General features: G+C 36.7%; 1 protein-coding gene across 1 annotated transcript in view; it reads right to left on the minus strand.

The window, feature by feature from the left end:
- Positions 1–9465, minus strand: part of LOC105696081 — a 137329-nt gene extending 127864 nt beyond the window's left edge. Inside the window, exon 1 of the mRNA XM_012418251.1 lies at positions 9377–9465. The gene's annotated coding sequence lies outside the window, so the exon portion shown is untranslated. The remainder of the gene's footprint in view (positions 1–9376) is intronic.
- Positions 9466–14845: the final 5380 nt, after the last annotated feature.

Raw genomic sequence — 14845 nt, forward strand, 5'->3', positions numbered from 1 at the left:
CTTTGAGGGTCGTGGGTTTCGCACGGGTGGACCCACAAACGGATTCCGGGAACGATGTGGTCGAGTGCTCAAAGGATCAAAAAGTGGAAATGTTATCACTATGCGGTCAAACCGTCGGTGATTGCGACGTTGCGAAAGGAGGGCAGAAAAGGAGATATGATATGAGGCATGACACCGGTTTACGCCACGTGGAATTACAGCCCACGAACGCGAAATAGGTCGTCGTGGGCACGCCTGGTGACCCGTGGGTTCCGGAGGAGCACACATGAAACCTTTCCGTGATCACGTATAGAACGGTCTTGGGGTAGGTTATTAACCTTTTGAAAAAGGTAATGGAAAACTCCTTGAAGAGAAATTTCCACGAGAGAAAGACAGAGCGTAAAAACTGTCACTAAAATAACGAAGTTGCGTCTATATTTAATTTTGCGATACTTAACGTGACAGGAAAGAAAAGAATTTTAAGACGATTTACCGTTCATAATTTCAAGCATTCCCATTTTTCCTGTTTAACAAAGCGTGGTCGACATCAAAGAATACAGTGATGCCAGAAGATCTCACAGAAATGCAAAACTATTTTTGGAATCACGTAGGTGATACATTCTGGAAATGAAAGAAGGGATTGAAAAATCCCTTCAACTTGTCAAGCGGAAAGAACTAATTTATCCAGCGAGAAAAGCTGAACAGATAGAAAAAGTGACAAAACCATTTCCACAGTGTTCTATTCTGTAGTAAAACCTCAGGCAACCCATGAAGTGGAATATACGTAAATAAATCGTCTAAATTAGATCTACAGGTATAGCAAATGTATATTGTCTATAATCCACCTAAAAAAATATTTAAACGATATATAAATATCTACGTCTATTGTAGATGAAAATTATATATCCACTATTTATCTACAAATATCTAGTTATTTCTTGACGCATACAAAATATATAATAGCTCTAGTAGACATCATCAAAGGTTAACCAACATCGTTGAAAATACGTTTAGAAAAATAAAAAGACACCTCGTGTATCCTAACATTATTCACGCATAATTAATATTTATATCTAAATTTCAACTTGATAAAACTGTTAATTTCGTCCATACTCTGATTTTTTATTTACTTCCTCTTTGACTGGATCATGATAATCTACCACAATGTAAATTATAATACATTACCAAGCACCGTATGAAGTATAATATACTTATAGTGGAGGTACAAATTAGGTATAGAAAACTTACATCATCTATGGTGGGCCATAATAAAAATATCCCGTGAATATATATGTAAATCTTTTTCATGCCTATATTTTCAGTACCTATATCATAGAAGTCTAGATAACCTATATTGAAATCTAAACTATTCAGAAACGTTAAATTGATAGTTTATATTCAGCTTCCACAGTCTTATAAAAATGTAGTTACACTAAAAAATTGCACAAATTTAAATGAAATATCTTTAAATAATATTCATAAAATTCATGCACTTTTAGTGTATAAAGTACTAAAATTACGAATTTAGTATCTTTAGTATCTTAAAAGTGAATCGGTATCCATTTATTATACACTTTTAAATAAGAAGATGATATAATAACACTGTTACAATTTTTTTAATGACTCGTAGTTTTACAATAACTTACGAGTTTTATTTTTTAAAAAGAAGTTTACAACAAGATGCAATAAGTACCTTTAGCACCGATCGAGAAGTGCCGGAGCAGTCTTCATAAGTTCGAAAAATACTTATTCCTTCATAGACTTTAGTAATATCATGGTTAGCGTTCCTGCTTCCTACCCGTGAGTCCCGGGTTCAAATCCCGACATTTGCAAACAAAATGTTCTGTGTCAAAAACAGCGGGTTGTGTATGCATAGCTGTACTGAACAAGTTCTCAAACAGACTCTGCTCAAAAAGTGTTATGAATTTCATTTTTTTTATAAATACATATGAATATCTATAGACCATCTATTGCAGATATATATGTATTACGTACCATGTCCGGACATCTAGTCTTTGAGTGGATCTACAATAGAATTCATAGATATCTATATACATCTTACATACGTTCAATAAACATTTATATACGATAAATTTACAGATATTCCACGTTCAGCGGTGCCTGGGACGAAACTAAACGAGGGGGTCGAGGGGATTTGCTATACATGAGGTACGAAAGATAATGGATTTTACTAATCATTTTTTCCAGAATATAATTGTATTTATTCTATATAACACTAGATCTACCGACGGATTTTTTGTCTGTGGTGGACCATCTGAAATCCATAATTTTTACGGATTTGGTTGTTCTAGTGCTAAGGCTGTGGGGTTGGAAATGATAATAATTAATGTCTACTTTGAACTAACATCCACAAATCACGGTTTGTACTGAGATCTGAATTGACGACATAAGACGTAGGCGAGAAAACGTTAAAAAAATGAAATAGTAGTAAACCGTAATAAATTTCTCAACTCAAGTTAACGAAATTGTTTACTACTCTCAAAACAACCGACATCAATAGTAAGCTTCGTACGCCCCAACCTAAGTAGGAAGAATATGGAAAAGTTACCACCTACTCGATTCTGGAGTCCTGCAAAGACTGTAAACCCTCCTCCCACATTTCAGGAATGACAGGAAAATTTTCCACCACCTCGTTCAACTATCAGCACGAGGAGTTGGCTCTGAAATGATATACTGCAAGAGCAGAGCCGTAATAATGAAACTCAGAGTGAAAAGCGTTATATATGGGGACATCCTACGTTGTCGGGAATTATGTCACAGCGAAAAAGCGCAAATCGTACCAGCGAATGTAAGAAAATAAATTTGAGCTTTAGCGGACCTTAAATTTCCCGTCGAAGGATATTCATACAGTTTATTTTAACTATTCATTTAAAATCTACAAAATTTCGTACTCAAACCAATTGACAGTGAAAACATCCATTTTGCTGTCAGATACAAGAAAAAATGAAACACAAAATGTAAATACTGTTTAAGGGTGTTATTAAACATTCTTTTAGGTGCATATTATCATTTTGCAAAAGAAAAACTGTTTAGAAACTTTAAAGCCAGTTTTCAAATAATGCCATTATTCATGCTTTGTTGTAAGATATCTCAAAAAGTTCTAATTCCGCATAGTTCATATTTTACACACGTATGGATATATGGCTATAAAAAAGACCACCGACAACTAACTATGAAAAAGCAAAATTACTCAAAATTTTAATTATCTATTAATATCCCTTTCGCTCATTTTTGCACACTTTAATAAAATTACTTTTTAAAGTTATTGAATGCTATCGGAAATTAAGGAAAAATGGTAATTTCGGAAAAGGTACTTATCATGATCCTTCTAAAAGCAGAATACTCGACAATGATCTTGTTGAAAACTTATGACAAATGAGAACGCCCACTAACATACGGTTTTTTACAATGTATCGTAATTCAAACATTTTTTTTATGTAAAATAATAAATAATTATATCAATATATACATAAAAGTGTGGTTAATAAGACGCTTAAACTATATTTAAATGTTGTTTAATATCTTTCCTGTACCTATTTGAAAAATGGGCAGCTTTAAGAAATTAGTCACTTTCAAACCGTTATTATGCGGTAATCAATTGACGGTTACAATCAAAATAATTTGCAAATGAAACTTTTGCGCCATAGTTTTCGAATTTAACTTTTAACATCTTTGAACGAGGTATTTTATCCTGATTATGGTTACGTAGAAAAAGTATATTAACCAGGCGAGATATTTCAATCTCTGCTGCAAACTGGTGAAAATGGTTTTATTCATACAGCGCATGTTTTTTTATGATTCGTCTCAAGCAAACGCCATTCTACGGGTTCTTTACGTCATTTTCTCTCTATACGATTCATATTCTGTAAATAAATCAAACAAAATGTGAAATATACGTATCCAACAAGTGCATGGTATGTAGAAAAATCGAACTTCAAATTTTTCTTTCTGAATAAATATATCTATTCCTTTGTATACCAGTTCGTAATATTACTGGAGTATTCCTAGAGTATACTGGAGTAAGGAATATTCATGTAAGATAAGACAACTATGCAAATTTATTCTCGCACGAAAAAAATGTATGAGTTTCCTTGTGAAGCGATTCTAGCAGCTAGCAAATAATTTCAAAACATCGACTTGCGCGGAATATAAATCGATCATATACGTACAGCTCGTTAAATCAGTAATGTTATATGTAAAATATATAATTAAAGTAGAAAAAGATGAAAAAGTACTACTTTATCGTTTAATTGACATAAAACGTGGTCAAAATTACTGCAATTGTGGATTCAAAAGTCGCAGCGAATAGTTTGAAATTGTACCCGACAATATGTCTCCAGTTACATACATAACAAGGAGTGTAACAGGTAATGTCTGGGACGGAAGTGTTCAGGGAATCCCTTCAAGTGACTACTTTCCCACAAAAAGCTCTAAATCTGGTATCAGACGTTAGCATTGGCACTGAGCTTATATCACCGGCTGAATACTATGCAAATCTTCTTAACCTAAAAATATTTTCCTTCGCAGTTTCTTACTTGAAAATGAAGAATGCAAATAAGGTAACATTGGGTAATAAAGCCCACATGGGTATATTTCCCCATGCTGATGCTTATATTTCATCATATAGTAAAAGTGCAACGTTTGTGGCCTCCTCTGCCAATTAGTAGGATAAAGAAGAGCCCATTGTATGTATTGTCGGGACTGTGGACGGGTCTATAGTATACTGAGATTGATAAGAAATATTTCCGAGTGAATTTTATATAATTTGATTGCAGCATTCAAGCTGTTTGTCACAAAGTTTTCTGAAGTACTGCTCTGTCTAGCAGGTACGTAGTACCTTATACTTTTCTCTACATACTGTTGTATGAGTTTTATTATTTAAAAAATTATAACTTGGAAATGTAAATTGCGCCGAACGGGTAGTAAAGCCTGGCATAGTGCAACATAACGCAACCAAAGATCTTTTCCAACAAGGACACGAAAGTATGATTAGTTGCAGTAAATACAACGTCGCAACAAAATCTGAGCGAAATACCTTTAAAAAACGAAGCCTGACACCTCAAAGAAGACCGTGAACTGATACCGCAGCCTTTGTCAAGAAAATAGGGTTACTGATATGCAGGACCATGCCTTGTGCAAAAATGGCTTCACGAAGAATGCTCGAAGACAACATTCGAGGATCTTAATGACATAACTTGCCCTAAGTGTGCAAATTAATGTGCATCCTCCCATCGACGTCAGCGGGCCTTATTACCTACACATTCTGGTAACAAAGCCCAGGAGCACCATCCTGCAATTTTTTTCATTACGTATTTGTTTAGAATATTTTCTTTTTACAGTTTATACCTGAAATAAACATTGTTCATGTACACTCTGCTCATTTCCCCTTCGAAAAATACTTTATATTTTAATTTTTACAGGCCTTTCAAGTTATAGTGGGTCTTATTACCCAAAGTTACCTTATTCATCGACAAACTCGGCAAGGCGTTTTACCAAATATATGCCTACACTGAACATTTCAACACAAAGACATAATCTAACAAGAACTCCTTCGTTTCATGCAAATGGAAAGATTCTGAACCGTAAGACAATTTGACGGTTTCTAAATTCTTACGCGGACGATATTCGTTAGATATACACTCTTCCAGTCACGTGTTGTTAGAGCTATAAACTTGAGAAAATCTTTTAACCTTTTTAAAGTATCATTTTTTTTTTAACTTTCAGGGTCACTGTCATGGTCATCAGCTGACTCGCAAGAGCTTCGTACTCACTGAGCTTGTAAGCCAACGCGATACCATTCAAATCTCTTTAACCTTCGTTTTTTCGCATTTTCTCTTTCTTATAAACGTGTCAGACAAATGTGCCCATAATTATGAAAGTGGTCTAAGTCCTATATTTTTTATTTCGAAATTACATTGAATTAATTTAGTTTGAAATAATGTGGCGTGAAATAACTGATAAACTCATTTTTTTTTTTTCAATTTTGACTTAGACCACTTTCATAATTATGGGCACAAATATTCTCTGTACATCTTTGGTGAAATCTTTTCCGAGATGTAGAGATATCCACTTTTTTGAGAGATTTCGATATGCATGAGATGAGCATCATATTAGTAAGCATTACCAGTGTAGCAAGCAGGTCGGTATTACGCGAATATATGTGTGTTCTGCGACACTAGACATCTCGCGATTGTCAGTCAATCCCCGAGGGTCGTAAATCCTCGGGCTAGAGAAGGCGGGCTCGAATAGTGTTTTGCTGAAGGGGGAATTAACCGCCAGCAGCTGGTTTCGCGTTTTGAATAAAAATATTCCGGATTTCAATAAGACAATAGACTATATTTCTTTGGACGGACAAGGAATGATGCGTGATTTTACGAAGTTTACGAAGATTTTACAATTGACTCGGCAACTGATCTTTGTGCTTGCGTTGACCCGGCAACGTTTTTGAGAGTTCTCAGTTGACTCGGCAACGCTCTGTGAGATCCGATGTTGGCTCGGCAACGTTCGTTTGGAATCTACGTTGACTCGGCAACGTTTTAAGAGAGATTCGATGTTGTCGCGGCAACGTTCGTTTGGAATCTGATTTTTACAAAATGTCTTAAAAATATCCGAGTGCATAGTTCTCCCTCCAACTCGGTGGAGAGAGGACGTCGGACTTAAGTCGAGCATTCTCATTGGCAGGGAAATATTCTCGAAGGGTTTTCACCTTCGAAGGCACTTGCGAAACGACCGGTCACGTAGGCCGCGGATTCGCGGAAAAAACCCTCGAGCGACGTCTGGTCGCCAGAAGCGGATTTGGGAATTTTTCGAAAGTTAAAAAATCTGTTCGCCAGACGTCGTCCCGTACCTTCGACGAAAACCCTCGAAAAGAGACCCTTTGAGAATGCTCGGACTCAAATTTATGCCCCCCTTTCGAGGATGGCTCGGGTCCTTCGGTACACGTGGGAAGGACCTCGAGTTTTCCGTGGGCCTTGACATGAGCGATTACAAAAGATTAAATTTATACTAACAATTAGCGCGGATGGGCTATCGACGCTCCAATGTGAATCCATTACAGTTACGTGCATCGCGCATTGGATTAAAGGTTAGCACCCTCCGGATGTTACGGAAATCTGTTTAAATAACCGTAGATGTATATGAATAATCCAAAAAACGGTAGCAGAAAGGCATTAAAAAGTATAACTACGCAGAAAAATCTTTCTATATAAAGAAGGTCAAGTTACATTTAGAACTGAATTAAACCAAAAGGGTTATATTGTTCACAGTAACTACATGCTAGCATAACATTTCGATCACCTCTATATTCTACGAATAACTCCCTTTACAGCGTAATATTTAAATCTGCTAATGAATAGTCTTTGTTTACCCTTTCCTGCATACTTTTTAACGAAATGGCTTGCTAGACGAAAATAAAAATGAGTCACATCGATGTTTATTACATTTTTCTTTTTAAGAAGTCAATTTAATGGTTGAGTTTAACAAAATGATAACGTTCGGTTTTAAGCTGACCTACTTAATCACCGCAAAATACCACTTGTCCAATTTACTAACTCCGATCCTTAGCAAAAGACAACGCCATGTATATCTAGAATATCAGTTATAATTCCTTTACTTTCTTTCAAACGACGGCAACACCTCATTTAACTCCATCCACGGCAACTTTATAAATTCAATCTTATAAATAAAAATTGCAATCCGACAATTTAACTTCATCGAAACATAGAAATGTAAAACTGAACATATTCTTATCATATGCGTGCAATGGCATTTAATACATCCCGCTTCCCAAATTGTTCATTCACCGTATTCTTACTCAATGAATGCGTATGGTTACAAGAACATACACTAAGCCAATAGTAAGTCTTCACGTTAGAACGCTTTAACAAGAAATTCCCATTCGTAATCCCTGAACAAGCCACTGATCCCAGTTTAAGCCATTCGAAGGTCTCAAGTCAGACGTCCAGTAAATACAATGTCTAGGCACTTCTTTCTTAGCACCAAGTGTCGAGTAATTATTATAAAAATTAACATATACCAAAGCATCCATAACTTGTCTTATCGTATTGCCCAGATATGACAATAAATTTCTCCAAGACTATAGTTCAAGAATCTCTCAGAAGGAAAATGATCCGAATACGGAAACGAGGTAATTCACAACAGACATTAACCTCGACCTAGATTCCACGTACAAACGCTCAATTTATCATGTTCATTTATCGTGTCCATCATTTGATAATGTGACTGTAAGGAACTCTTTGATCTATTATTAAAGAACGCTTTAACCTTATTTCTTCCATATACGACGAAACGATTTCCCGGGTTATTCGAAATCGATCTTTATTAACACATGGCTAAGTAACCGGAAAAACTTCCTGAATTGTTCGTGGACTTTTCACCATCCCATTAAATTTTTAATTTGAACTAATATAAATTAAAAACGGTTACCTGTAAGAACCGATATATTACGTAAACAATTAGAAATATTGAATGATTATTAAGAATATTACAAAAAAGTCACTAAACAATCGGTAAATCTCATGTTTGTCTAAATCTATTCGTGCAGGAAAGAATGACTGAAAATAATTTATCAATGGAAAAACGTAATAACGGTAGAAAAAATTATATATGTAACAAGAAGGAGATTCTCAACACTACTGAATGTTATATTAAGATCTCTGATATTAAATATCCCGCATCCATCCATCGTGAATTCCAGCTGGGCCTAATTACATAGAATTTAACGTGAACCACCCAATAGATACCAAAGCATTCAAAAATACACCTGTCCCGGTATTTGCGTCAATTATAATGAATTAATATTTAATTAATATTTAATTAATATTCCAAAGCATTAAAATCCAAACAAGCTGCCCACGCGATCTCGGAACGGTCCAACAACTTTTTGGTATTAAAGCAAAAAGAGAGCTCAAAAATGCACCGATCTGTCTGTAACGTCACACGACAGGAAGGGCGATTCAAGAACTAGATCCAAAGTAAAGGAGAAGGCCGCTAACAGAGGAAGCGCGCTAAAGGGGGATGTACCGCCGCGCCGGTCGGAAAACGACAGAGAGGAGAACCGCGCCTACGCTTACACACTACGGAGGGAATCCCGAGGGTATTTTCACCTCGTCCGTTACATTCAGACCGGCGAGGAGACCGTCGAGTCGGTCGTCGATAGCACCGACCGGCCGAGACTTGTCGAAATTTGCCGCTCGGTATCCTCGCGCGTGCACCCACGACGCGACTCGGTCACTCGACCGACCGCGCGACCGAGTGACCCGGTGCGGGGGAAGGACCGCAAGACGGACGGAAACAGAGGAAAGAGCGAGATAGAAAAAGATAGAGAAAATATGAGTGGCGGAACATGGAGGTCTACCGTGTCTCTCCGCGGCACCAGGCTCCCGCGAACATTCGGCATCTTTTCTCTCGCATCTTCGGACGTGCCTGAACCGCCGCCTCTCGTGCCGCTCGCTCGACTGCCGAACCGGCCGCGAGGAGATTTTATTGTACCCCCTCCGCGACCGGCGGTGAAATAACGCGTGCCTCTCATTGGTTCGCGCCTCTGCCCCACCCCTCCGCGAGCCCTGACTCGGTTCTCTCTCTCCCTCCTGTTCGCTTTCTCTCCGCGATACCGACCGTCGACGCGCGCGCTCTCTCTCGCTCTCACAGGACTCGGGGCACTACTTTCGGCGCGGCCCCGTTCGCTCTTCGAGACTCTTGGCATCAACTGTACAGCGTAGGATATTAATGGTGACACGTGGAATATGACGGTCTCTTGTGTAGTACGAGAAGAATTTTACTTGAAATTTACTGGTTCGAGGAATGAAGTTGACGTAAAGAACAATATGTGTTTGGAGTACAACAGCTTCGAGTTTGTAAGGAATAGATGTTAGTAATTTATATTGAAAGTTAATGAAAATTTAATAGTTTTAAGCAAATGGAAGGCTCATCTTTTGCTACAATTATTAGTGGAACCCAATGACGATACTATGGTGGCGGTAAGAACTTTAACTCCTATTTCAGTCAACCTAATTGTTCCCGCAACAAGGACATTCAAGTGCAAAGAATTAACTTTTTCGCCACGGTGAAGTCTAATGCGCATGACAAATGGCGGTTATTTAATCGTGGATGATGCAACGATACTTTTTGTTGCCAGCGTGATATACGTATGACATGTATACGTATTCAATATATGAATTCAATAGGAAAAAAATACTCAATGCCTTCAGGCGTTGCCACCGGCGCACTCTGTACAAATTTTCAAATTACCTTTAGCCGTTCTCTGATTTCGAAACGCCAATAAGCGCCGACAGCATGTATTAAAGAAACTTTGAAAGCCCTTCGTAATTTTCAGACATCAACAGAAGAAATAAATTTCTGTTAAAAATCGTCATGCTTAAAGCACTTTTAATAGTTTTGTTACAAACTGTTTTGTGCTAGGTTAAAAAAGAAAATTGTTATAACGGTTAAAGAATATCTAAGCAGTTTTAGTAGAGAAAGTTACGAAAATTAGTCAATTCTAAATCTAGCCTATTCAACCTAGTCAATTCGATTAAGAAGTTGTAATCGTATAAAAATTTTAAACTATGTTTCAACGATTAAGAATACACGGTATACAAATCAATTTTCTCCGTTACACTTACTTTAATTCAGTTTTAACATTTAATTCAATTTCCTAATTTACTCATTTTAACTTTTATAAATCTCAACAATTGAACTGATATTATGAATTACTTTGACAAATAAATCTGATCCCGTAAAATTAAACATTACCTATACAATACTCGTCTTTTCATGTAAAATAAAAATATTCATTATAAGTCGTAAAAGGTGTTGCGATCGATGTCGAGGTTTTTTGCGGGTTTTGTATGAGGGATTATGGTTTTCCATTATACATCGAGCAACAATCATTACTGATTCATGCTATACACGTTCTGTCTCCCTTGCTCTCTCATTTTCTGGTCGTTATACGAAATGCCACTCTTGATCCGTTCAGTTCGGTCTGACCCGTGCACGGTATTACTACTGTCGCTGAATTCACTATCCCACTCGTCCAGTTTTCGTTCCTCTTTTTTCTCTCTTCTTTTCAGTTGATCTACCCACTGTATCGGGTACTGTACACGGTTCCATGAAGCGATCGTTCTGCTTCTGCAGTTGTTTTCATTGGAAGATCGAAAATAAAATACATCAACGGAACTATGATTTTCGGCATCGTATGGAACTTCGACCAGAAGAGTTTTTCCTGGGTTTCCGCTACAGTTTTTGTAGCCTACTATTTAGAAACCGTAAATAGATCTTTTCTCTTTCATTCTGAAACCTTAAGAGCTTTAACGGAGTATATAATTTTTGCAATCCTTTCTAAATGCGTTGCTTTTTATTCTTAACTTATTCGTTATTTCTACTTCTTCATAGAATCTATCGACTTTAACTCATATGATATGCGGTCACGTGATAGGGTGATTTGTCAATGCACTCTCATCTAAAATTCGAGAGTAGAATCTAAAAATAATCTCGCGACTTCACAAAAGTCATAATTTATGATTTTTTGTTAAAGAATTTTGTCAATATTTCTGGCTCAAGATGCTAAACCGCTGCATTCTGTTCAACATTTCCAAGCACTAAAAAAACATTTAACTCCCTATTTGAAATACATTTTCCTCGGTAACATGGTATAAATATTAAGGCATCATCAACTCTCTGCACATCTTTTTTCACTTGCTGGGACATGCTGTGTGCTCTGTTGCAAACTACCCTGCACTCTTTCCATTCGTCGCATTCTCCATCTTTCTTCATCCCTCTGTATTGTACTTTCTACGTAACTATCCCCTTCCATCCCGCACGATATACAATTCTATAAAACGGAAGTTCTGTCTTCGTGATCATTTTAACCTATTAATCTAGAATAAAACACAAGAATAACAAAATTTCACGGATTATCGTGTGCAATACACTTTACCCGACTTCGTGATTCAAAAACCAATGTACATATAATATAAGAATATAAAGTATCTAGTTTATATGCATTTCCACATGACATTTTCCCTGCATCTATTCTTCTTTCCCCCCACCGTACAGAATTCCCCTAAACTAATAACTATCTCCACTCGTTGTTGCCCAATTAGGCAGACAACGCAACATGACTTAAATTAAATTTGGAACTACAATATACGTAATGCACTCCCCTGTACTGTGTGCTCAGCATATTAAGATGATATGAAAGTGGAATCTGAAGAGTAATTCGTTTATTAAACTTTTCTCCAAACTGCATATACCGAATTATTCGAAATTTTACCACGTGAATACGAAGATCCTACACACGCTCCTGACACTCGTGAAATTTTGTTTTCTATACAAAATTAAAAAGATATTTATAAAGAGATTGAAAAAAAACACAAATTTTATGGTTGTCAGGACCATCCTTAGGGCTTGAATAATCGCGTAGGAAAATTTCAAACGAATCAGTACATCCAGTCTGGAGAAAAGTTTCATAAAGCAGACCCCTCAAACGCCACTTTCACCTCAAAACATCGTAAAGTTTTCTTACATTCTTAGATAGTAGCGATTATTGCTCCACCCGGTACACGTCTCTTGCTTCCTCTCGTGCGCTATCTGCTACACCAGTCTGCACTCTACTCTCTCCGTTCTGGCGGACCGGAGGAGGGTTCTACTACTGGCACCCACTACTACTGCTACCCATCGCCGTATTCTCCGTTTTCCTTCATAACTTCCATACACGTGTCTCTTTTCATTCCACTCTGTAGAGAATTCTGCGAAACGGACGACTGCCTCCACGATCGTCCTCGCTCGACGATCAACCGGCACACGTGCCGCGCCTGGACCACCCTAGATAAAGTGAGCACGGAATCCTTTCAGGCCTGTTCAAATTAAGAGCGGTCTCTTTGCCATTTCGAGGAATCATCCAAAGCATAAGCGGAAATGTCCGTAGCACAGAGCCTCTCGGATTCGTGTAATTCCTTTGAACTCCACTTCCAGTGATCGTGAGATTTCCAGTGACAATGAGACCCTTGATGACAACGAATTCCAAGAATCCAACCCTTTGAGACTCGGTCGAAATCTCCCTCCCTTTTGATTCATTTTCTTTTCACCGAGAGATGAAAGGGTTTATTTGAGAAAATTCCGCCACTTACTGACGGTATAATACTTTCAGTTACTACAATCATTCCACACATTGAGCTTCTAGCGCCCTCTGGCAGAGACGTATGGGGCTTTTAATTATATCTGCGTTTTCGAGTAGGCAGCCATATTGACAATCTTGCAACGCAACTCTGCCATGTACAGAATTCAGCTTGAAGATTTACTATGTACTTTTTATGTCTTTATAACTGGATTGGAAATTAACTCCATTAATTTTGACTCTTTGAGGCATTAATGTAGATACAAACTTCCGGACTTCCACCCTCTTCTGTGTCAGGTTCTCATGAACTCAATTTACTTAGTAACAACTTCTGCTTCAATAAGTTTATATCTTCTTTCGATATTAAACCGTACCACAAAAGTCTAGTTAACCAAAAGGTTGTATTGACGACGTGCTGGTAATGGAAAAACTCTCTTCTCCCCCACAAATATATACAGGAAATACAAATTACGAGAAGATTGATGTCATCTAGAATTCTCTATCAGAGGTATTTCTATTTTAAAAAAGTAAAGTGATAATCTGTTTAGTAACACTAACAACATCGCATAGGAGTATACAGATTTTCATGACTCAAACGACAATATAAAGGACATTTCTGACTTCTTATATGATTGCTGTAAAAGAACGCATTGAGAGAAATTCAAAATTAGCGACGGATATTCAATTTAAGATATTAAAATAAAAACTATGAGATGATAAGAAAATATTGAACTATATGGAATAAAAAACGAAAAGGCGATGAATGGATATAATCAGCTACAATTATAGATGACTCTTGCAGAAATGTTTCTGTTAACTGTACAAGTAACAATTTTACTGTATCGAGAACAAAAATTCCCCAAAAATAGGCTTCTGTAACTTTATGGCTTATTTTTCTCCATAGAGATATACTGCACTCCGGCTTCAAAAAAATAATTCCACGATAAACATGTTTGCAATTTCAAAAACGATTTTCATGTAAAAAATCGATACAATATATGCAGCATAGTTATACTGCAGTGTATATATAGTGTATATTTAGTATATATATAGCGTATATGTGAAATATTGTGTATATAGGTATATATAGGAATCATAACCTGGAAACGATATGCACCTTCGAAACCAGGTCGACGTGCTCGCCATAGACTAGGTGCCTGGACGTTACTTTATAAAAAATCTCAAACTCTACCAATGTTTACTATCTTGTCATAATATTTTAACTGGGTATTCTTTAATAAAATGCAAACAAACAAAAATGGATTTTACTTCACGGAGATAAACAATTTATGAAAGAATATGTAATACGGACATCACACTTTCCTTTAGGGGGCATGTTAATCTAGATGGCCAAAATAAGTCATATTTCAGAATTTTGTTTTGTAGAAAAGAATTATTTTCTTGAACTGATGGTTTGCCCAGTGTAAAGTATAAGATTTCAGATGTACGTTTTATTCTTTTTAATTAAAAATCTAGAAATTAACACGAGGTGAATACGGACTTACGTAAAACAAACAACCACATGAATTCTTAAAAACTTATAGTAGAAGCTCTTTTTGTCAATCCAAGACATTAAAAAAAAAAATGTACTCACAAAACTGAATACTCAAAGTTGACTTTCGATTTTGCAACAAAATTTTGGATCTGAAGTCTATTATTATTTAATAAGTAATAATGAAAAAAATAATATGCGATCGGCTGTAAGGGCTA

The sequence above is a fragment of the Orussus abietinus genome, unplaced genomic scaffold, assembly GCF_000612105.2.
Source record: "Orussus abietinus isolate OABI.00-Male unplaced genomic scaffold, Oabi_2.0 scaffold105, whole genome shotgun sequence".
Lineage (NCBI taxonomy): Eukaryota > Metazoa > Arthropoda > Insecta > Hymenoptera > Orussidae > Orussus > Orussus abietinus.